Below are 6,705 nucleotides of genomic sequence, written 5' to 3'. Positions count from 1 at the left end.
ATCCCATCGGGGGGAGAGTGAGCAAGCGGCTGTGTGGTGCTCAGTTGCCGGCTGAGGTTAAACCATGACAACTTTAAAACAATAAAGCATGTTTAATATAAAGCAAAAGCAATACAAAGAAAATGGTATCCAATAGTCATTCACACAGCAACAAAATTGAAATAATTTTGAAATAATTTTTAATGTAAACTGAACTAACTCAAAATTCAGGTTGTAAAAACAGTGGCAATGTTACATATCTTTTTATTTGTAGAACAGTAAGTTGATCCTTTCTTATACTAGGCTGAACAATTTTGCTAGAATTTATTTTATTTTATTTTATTTCAATTATTAAACTGTTTTTATCTCAACCCACAAGTTTTCTCACTTTTAGTCTTCTGATCTGCTCCCCCATCACATCGGGGGGAGAGTGAGCAAGCGGCTGTGTGGTGCTCAGTTGCCGGCTGAGGTTAAACCATGACAACTTTAAAACAATAAAGCATGTTTCAAATATAAAGCAAAAGCAATACAAAGAAAATGGTATCCAATAGTCATTCACACAGCAACAAAATAATGAAATAATTGAAATAATTTTTAATGTAAACTGAACTAACTCAAAATTCAGGTTGTAAAAACAGTGGCAATGTTACATATCTTTTTATTTGTAGAACAGTAAGTTGATCCTTTCTTATACTAGGCTGAACAATTTTGCTAGAATAACTAGATGGGCATTCATGTTTGGAGGATCAGATAGCTTTGTCTTAATGTAAACAGCATTCATGTTAATGGAATTCTCGCAGTCAACATCTTGAAGAGTTATTAAAATCTGCATGGTTTCATAGTTTTTTCTATACATAAAAACATTTTTCAGGTATTTGTCAAAATTGAGTAGCTATACAGCACAACTGGAGATGGCTGGCAACATGCTAACTTTTTGCTCTCGATTTATGATAAATACTAGGAAGAATTTTTTTAAATTAAATTTCTGCACAGATAATTTTTATGTCAACAATTGTCAGCTTTTTAAAACATAGATTTTATTGACTTTTCCTCTTTTGTTAGTGATACTTATTTTTTCTAAGTCTGTAACTGGTATTACAGTGGGAGTTTATAAATGTTACAATAAATGCAGGGAAGGCAGTTGATCAAAAAGTATACAACTGACTGTTCTTACCCAAGACTAGGTAAATTTAGTAAGATGCCTTCATTGATAAAAGGAGTTTCTTGGAAAATACATAATTAAATAATTGGGTTAGAGAGAGGTGGAACATTAATTTTAGTAATATTTTGTATTATTGACAATTATAGTCCACATAATAATTATTGGATGAGTAGATAAACTAACAATGGGTAGAGAATGGGCTAAGCTGTGGATAAAACCAATTTAGAGTGGGAAACAGTAAGGGAGATACTGTGCCACTTTTCAGGCTATAGCTGTTTTATTTATCAGCACTGATGCAAATTTTGATTGTTAGCATGTGGCACATTAATGTTATCTCAGAAAGGAATTTTGGCTCAGTAACTCTCTGCTTAAGGACAGATAAAAAAGGATGATACTTTTTTTTATTTATGCTAGTTGTGCCTACAGACTCATGAACAGACTCAAGAATTTCTTTCCAGTATGTCCTGAAGGATGTATTTGGCAGCAACAGTAGGGACTTGGATTTTGTTGGGACATCTAAAAAATTTGTAGGGATTTTCAGTAGATGATTGTGTAAACTACACTCATCAGTGAGAGACAGTGCACTCATGAGATGTTATTTTAGCATACAGTTTTCTCATTAGAACTACAGGAGCTACAGCATGACTTTTGCAGACCAGTACTATCCCAGTGCCATAGAGGCAATATACAGTTTCTCTGTTTGGATTAGCAAGCAGAGCTTTTCAATTCTGGGTTAACAGAAACTGGTTTTCTCCCCCACCATCTTCATTCTTCCTGTTCTGTTGGCTACCCCGATACATAGATTTTGGATGGTGTGTAAAGTTACACGCAGGGAAGAATGGCCAAATCTCTAAGTCATCAGAGACTTTACCCTGTACCCTAGAGTCACAAGAAATATTCTCTTCCTTCATTTCTGACAGTTACAGGGTTACACTGTGGTTAGTCACTGGGCTTGGAAATTATGCTGAAAGGAAAAGAAAAATGTAGATGTTCATTCCTTCACTTCATCTGTCTTTCTATCTTTGAAATGGTGGAACATGTGGCCAGTCCCTCAGCTACTTCCAGACAGGGAAAAATTGTCTGTTCTGACAAGTGTCTCAAGTTTCAGTTGTCATTCCATAGTGATTGTGCCTCTCATAGTTTCTTAAATTATTTAAGTCCTCAAGCCTATTATAGGCAGAACTGATACCGTTCAAGGATTTCTAGTTACATGTAGTGGAAGTGTCTGTATCTTCAACAGTTGTACTACTTGGAATGATTGCTTTATAGTTTTGTTACTTCCTACTGAAAATTATTGGGAGTTGTGTTATATGCTAGGGTTTGTTGTTTTTTTGAGAGCGGTGTACTATTTTGTTTGTTTCATTTGTGTTTTTTTCCCAGAGAATCAGTAACATTTCTTATTCATGCTGGATCAAATAGTACTTGAAGATCTTTGTTATCTGGCTAATTAGCAGTTTAGTGAGGAAGTGAGCTGTGGAGAATACGTAGAGGAAGGAGAATTGCCTATGCAGTGGACAATTCAGCACAGGGTCTATTTGAGTCCAGTCATAACAAGAATTAAACTTTGCAGAAATTTCCTTGATCCAACACATTGTATGTGTGTAAGTGTCAACCAGATCTCATAGTTTCCACTGTTGTCTCTGTGGAAAACGTTTTACAAATATTTTTCTATTTCAAAATATTCCTCCAATTACCTGTTTGTAGCTTCTTAGAAGGTTCAGATATGATAACCTTGCTGAATTCAGAGGAAGGCAGGGCAGGGTAAACTGTTATAGAGAACTGTAGTTTAGGATAAAATGCAGAAACAGTACTTCCCTTTCCAAAGCAAGCATACATCTCTAGTTCAGTAAGCTAGTCTTTTGTCTTCTGTGGATGGTAAAGAACATTTCCAAGTCCTTATTTTAGATATCACACCAAGAACAATGCTGATTAAAAGCAAAACCTTTTCATCATGAATATAAGCAAGTTCCCTAGAGAGGGTGTGCCATCTCCATCTTTGGAGGCTTTCAAGACCTGTCTGGCTGATGCCTGAGCCTGCTTTGAGCAGAAGTTTGGAGTAGATGTCCTCCTGACCTATAAACTGTGTGATCTGGACAAACTTAGTAAATAAGTTCAACTGTGGGAAGTGTCGATTATGACTAATAATAACCTGGTCTTTTATCCTAACGAACTGACGCTGTCCAGACCAGCTGCTTTAGAAGAGGGTAAAAGTACAAGAACAGCAGGCAAGTAAGGGGTAAGCTGTGTCAAAGAGAAATTCCTACAAAGGTTCAGTTCCTCCTATACATATGGATCCTCATACATGCAGGTGAATCTTACATCTTTCTCCATGTGGTTGATAGTCATAACATATCAAAATCTTCAATAGGACACTGCATACCCAGTGCATATGGAATCTTAAAGAATTTAACTATTAAAGTCTAAGAGATCTCAAATTAACTTTTTCAGATTTACAAAATCCAACTTACAGATTGGTGTGTAAACATACTTGTGTGTTTATGCATTGAAACAACATTTACACAGTGAAAGAATGTCTGTTCTTCAAAGCTGCAGGGTGCTACAAAATTTTTCTTTGAGAATTGTAGTGGTTTTTGTGAATGAGAATTTTTTCCAAAACTTAATTCTTAGAAATGGTTGAATGATTTCTAAAAATAACTAGAAATGGAAAACTGACATTGAAAACTTCAGCTGAAGTTTTATTCATGTTTGGCAAAATTAGCAGCTGCAGCCGCCATCGGGGCATGGTTCTGGGCAGACTGCACTATGTGACCCCAGAACTTAGTTGCAGGCAGTTTTGTGAGCCTTACGTTTAGCATAATAAGCTGTAAACCAGTGTTCTGGAGCATTTATGCACACATGACTTAAAAAGGCTATATATTTTCATGAAAATCTGTTAAAATAGATCATGATTTCCTGCAATATGGGCTCTTGCTGATGAAAGTACAAATAATGTTTCCTTTCAGCTCCCTACAGTTTTCTTTTTTTAAATTAGTTTCTAGATCAGGATGAATAGTTTGAAGGCTGAACGCATGAAATATCTTGGTGTGATCAAATTTTTTTTTAAATTAATGAATGCCACTAATTTGAATTTTGATGTTCTAGAGACAGAAGACATTCAGCTATGAAAGCCAATCTTTCTAAGGTTAGCCTACTGGATAGCCGCTTGCACTATAAACTGTTAAATTCTAATCTTCTGCAGTGGCGTGATCACTGAGGAAGAATGATACTTACAAATGATCTCTCTTACTAGCTTCAGTGTGGCTTCAGTAGGAATCTTCACTGCATACTTAAATGCCAGTAAATTTGAAAGACATTCTATCTTGCTGAAGATTTCGATATGTTTTTTATGTCTTTCTAAATTTATTTAAGTTTTGATTTCTCTCTTTTTTTTTTTTTTTTAATTCCCTGTACCTTTACAGGGACAAATGAGTCTGAAATTCTTAACTGTAATTAAAAACAGTTTGCAAAACCATACCTTTAATTTTTTTTCCCTACGACTTCTGAAATCAGCATGGGATTTTCTAGATTTTCAAAAGAAATGTATAAAAATGCATTGAAATTTATCAATTTCCATTTCTCATAAACAAAATATTTCTCCTACATAGTGTATTTACTATGCTGTGTATATGGGGTTTTAATAAAAATTGTTTTTTAATTATATATCAAAAATACAAAAGTGAATGCTTATATCAGCATATCAGTGTAAATAACAGATGTAGGCCAAAAAGTCAGAAAATTGTATAATCTTAAAGAATTACTTTCATGTAATTTGCAGACGTGCATAGAATAATAATTTAGTAAATTGTGCTTCATGACAAAATTGTTTAAACCTGTACATTTATCTTTCTTCTTTTTAATTAAATTACCTCTGCTTGGTATGTTTATTTTATTTGTATTAGCAACATAAAGTTTTGAGGTTTCTGAAGTCTATCTTCAGCAAAACAATTTAGATAGTAATCTCTTCTACAAAGAATTAAGAGGCTTATATGAGCTGAGAATATATATATCTTTAAAATATTGTTGGTCCAGTCCTCTCCTAACTAGGCATAAAAGCTAAGCTTGTCTATTTCAGAAAAAATTAGCATGTTTTTGGAATTTTCCTTTTCCTTCGTTTCGCTCAAACACTTTCATACTGTCATTCTAGAGAAAAAAAAATCTTAATAAGAGATGGTTGTATGCATGGTTTTTTTAATTCTAAAATTATACGTTGCCTGCAATTGTAACTTACTTGCAGTTCATTTTCCCTTGGTATCTATGGCCAAACTATTTATGAATAATTTAGGTAGGAATTGGTATAAGAAGTATGTATGACTTCCTAGTAAAAAGGGTCAAAATATAGAGAACTTGTGAAGACATATTTATAATTAAATTTTTGATTAATTTTCTTTAAAATAATTAGTTATATTGAGCATGAATATTTTTAATTGCTGGGTCATAATGTTCTGTCATCATTACAACATGCTAAAACAGGGTAGGCCTCTTTTTATCAGTTTTTACTTGCTGATTTATGATGTCCTGGTGGCATTCCCCAGTAATACATTGAAGGAGGGCTATAAAATAACTAAATAAAAAAGTGGAACTGTACACTAAATGGGAAAAGAAAGATAAAAAGAAAGATTAAGAGAAAAGACAGTTTAATATACAGTTAGAAGTCATATCTGCATTACATGGTAGGGAATGAAGGGATGTGGAGGTAAAGCAGCCATCTACATGCTTTAAATAACATTGTGTGCTCCTTCCCATAAGGCCTGCAAACCAGTAAGATGAAAGATAACTGGAAAAAGGAAACCTGAAACAAAGTTTCCTGCAGTTACATTTGAATATTGACTTTGCTGCCTCTAGCCATGGTTTGATGAATGAATACTTTTAAGGCAGGGGTACCCAGAGGGGAAAAAATGGCAGAGCTCTTCATTTGGTGGTAGTGCCAGCTTTTAAATATTCATTGAACTGTAATCTTAAAAAATGAATTAACTAATATGTTTGTATGTATAATTCAAGAAAGAGGATACTGTGGGTACACAAAATTAATTTTTAATTTATTAAAGCCAATCAGGCAACAGTAATCAAAAGGACTAAATGAAAATCAGTGCAAACTCAAGCCATGAAAGTTCTACAGAATTAATTGCAACAAATAAAAAAACTTCATTCCATGAACTAGATCCTCCTTGACAGTACTTTATTTTTTTACGTAGATCAGATGAATATTTAGTATTAGACTAAAAAACCCTTTAACTTGCATACAGTTGTATGAATTATGCTTTGCTCCCATACCTTTCTTCTTTATAGAGTCTTACAGAAAAAATTGATCCATTTCTATTTCTTATTCTTAATATCTTTTTTTAATACACTGACTTTCATTATTTACGTTTTAATTCAAGCAAATTTACGTTACTGTGAAGCATACTGGGTAATGGTGATTTGAGGGAACAGAGCAGAACAGCAGTTTGTCTCGTATTTTCCCTTTGTTTCATAGAATCATAGAATCATTAAGGTTGGAAAAGACCTCTAAGATCATCGAGTCCAACCGTCAACCCAACACCACCATGCCCACTAAACCATGTCCC

General features: G+C 33.9%; 1 protein-coding gene across 3 annotated transcripts in view; it reads left to right on the top strand.

Annotated features, from left to right (window-relative positions):
- Nucleotides 1–6,705, top strand: part of FUT8 (fucosyltransferase 8) — an 80,679-nt gene that overhangs the window by 35,307 nt on the left and 38,667 nt on the right. The window lies entirely within an intron of this gene.

Source organism: Aptenodytes forsteri, unplaced genomic scaffold (assembly GCF_000699145.1).
Source record: "Aptenodytes forsteri isolate BGI_AS27 unplaced genomic scaffold, ASM69914v1 Scaffold146, whole genome shotgun sequence".
NCBI classification, from domain to species: Eukaryota; Metazoa; Chordata; class Aves; order Sphenisciformes; family Spheniscidae; genus Aptenodytes; species Aptenodytes forsteri.
Note: the sequence above shows the minus strand (reverse complement) of the source record. Positions and strands in the feature narration are given on the sequence as shown.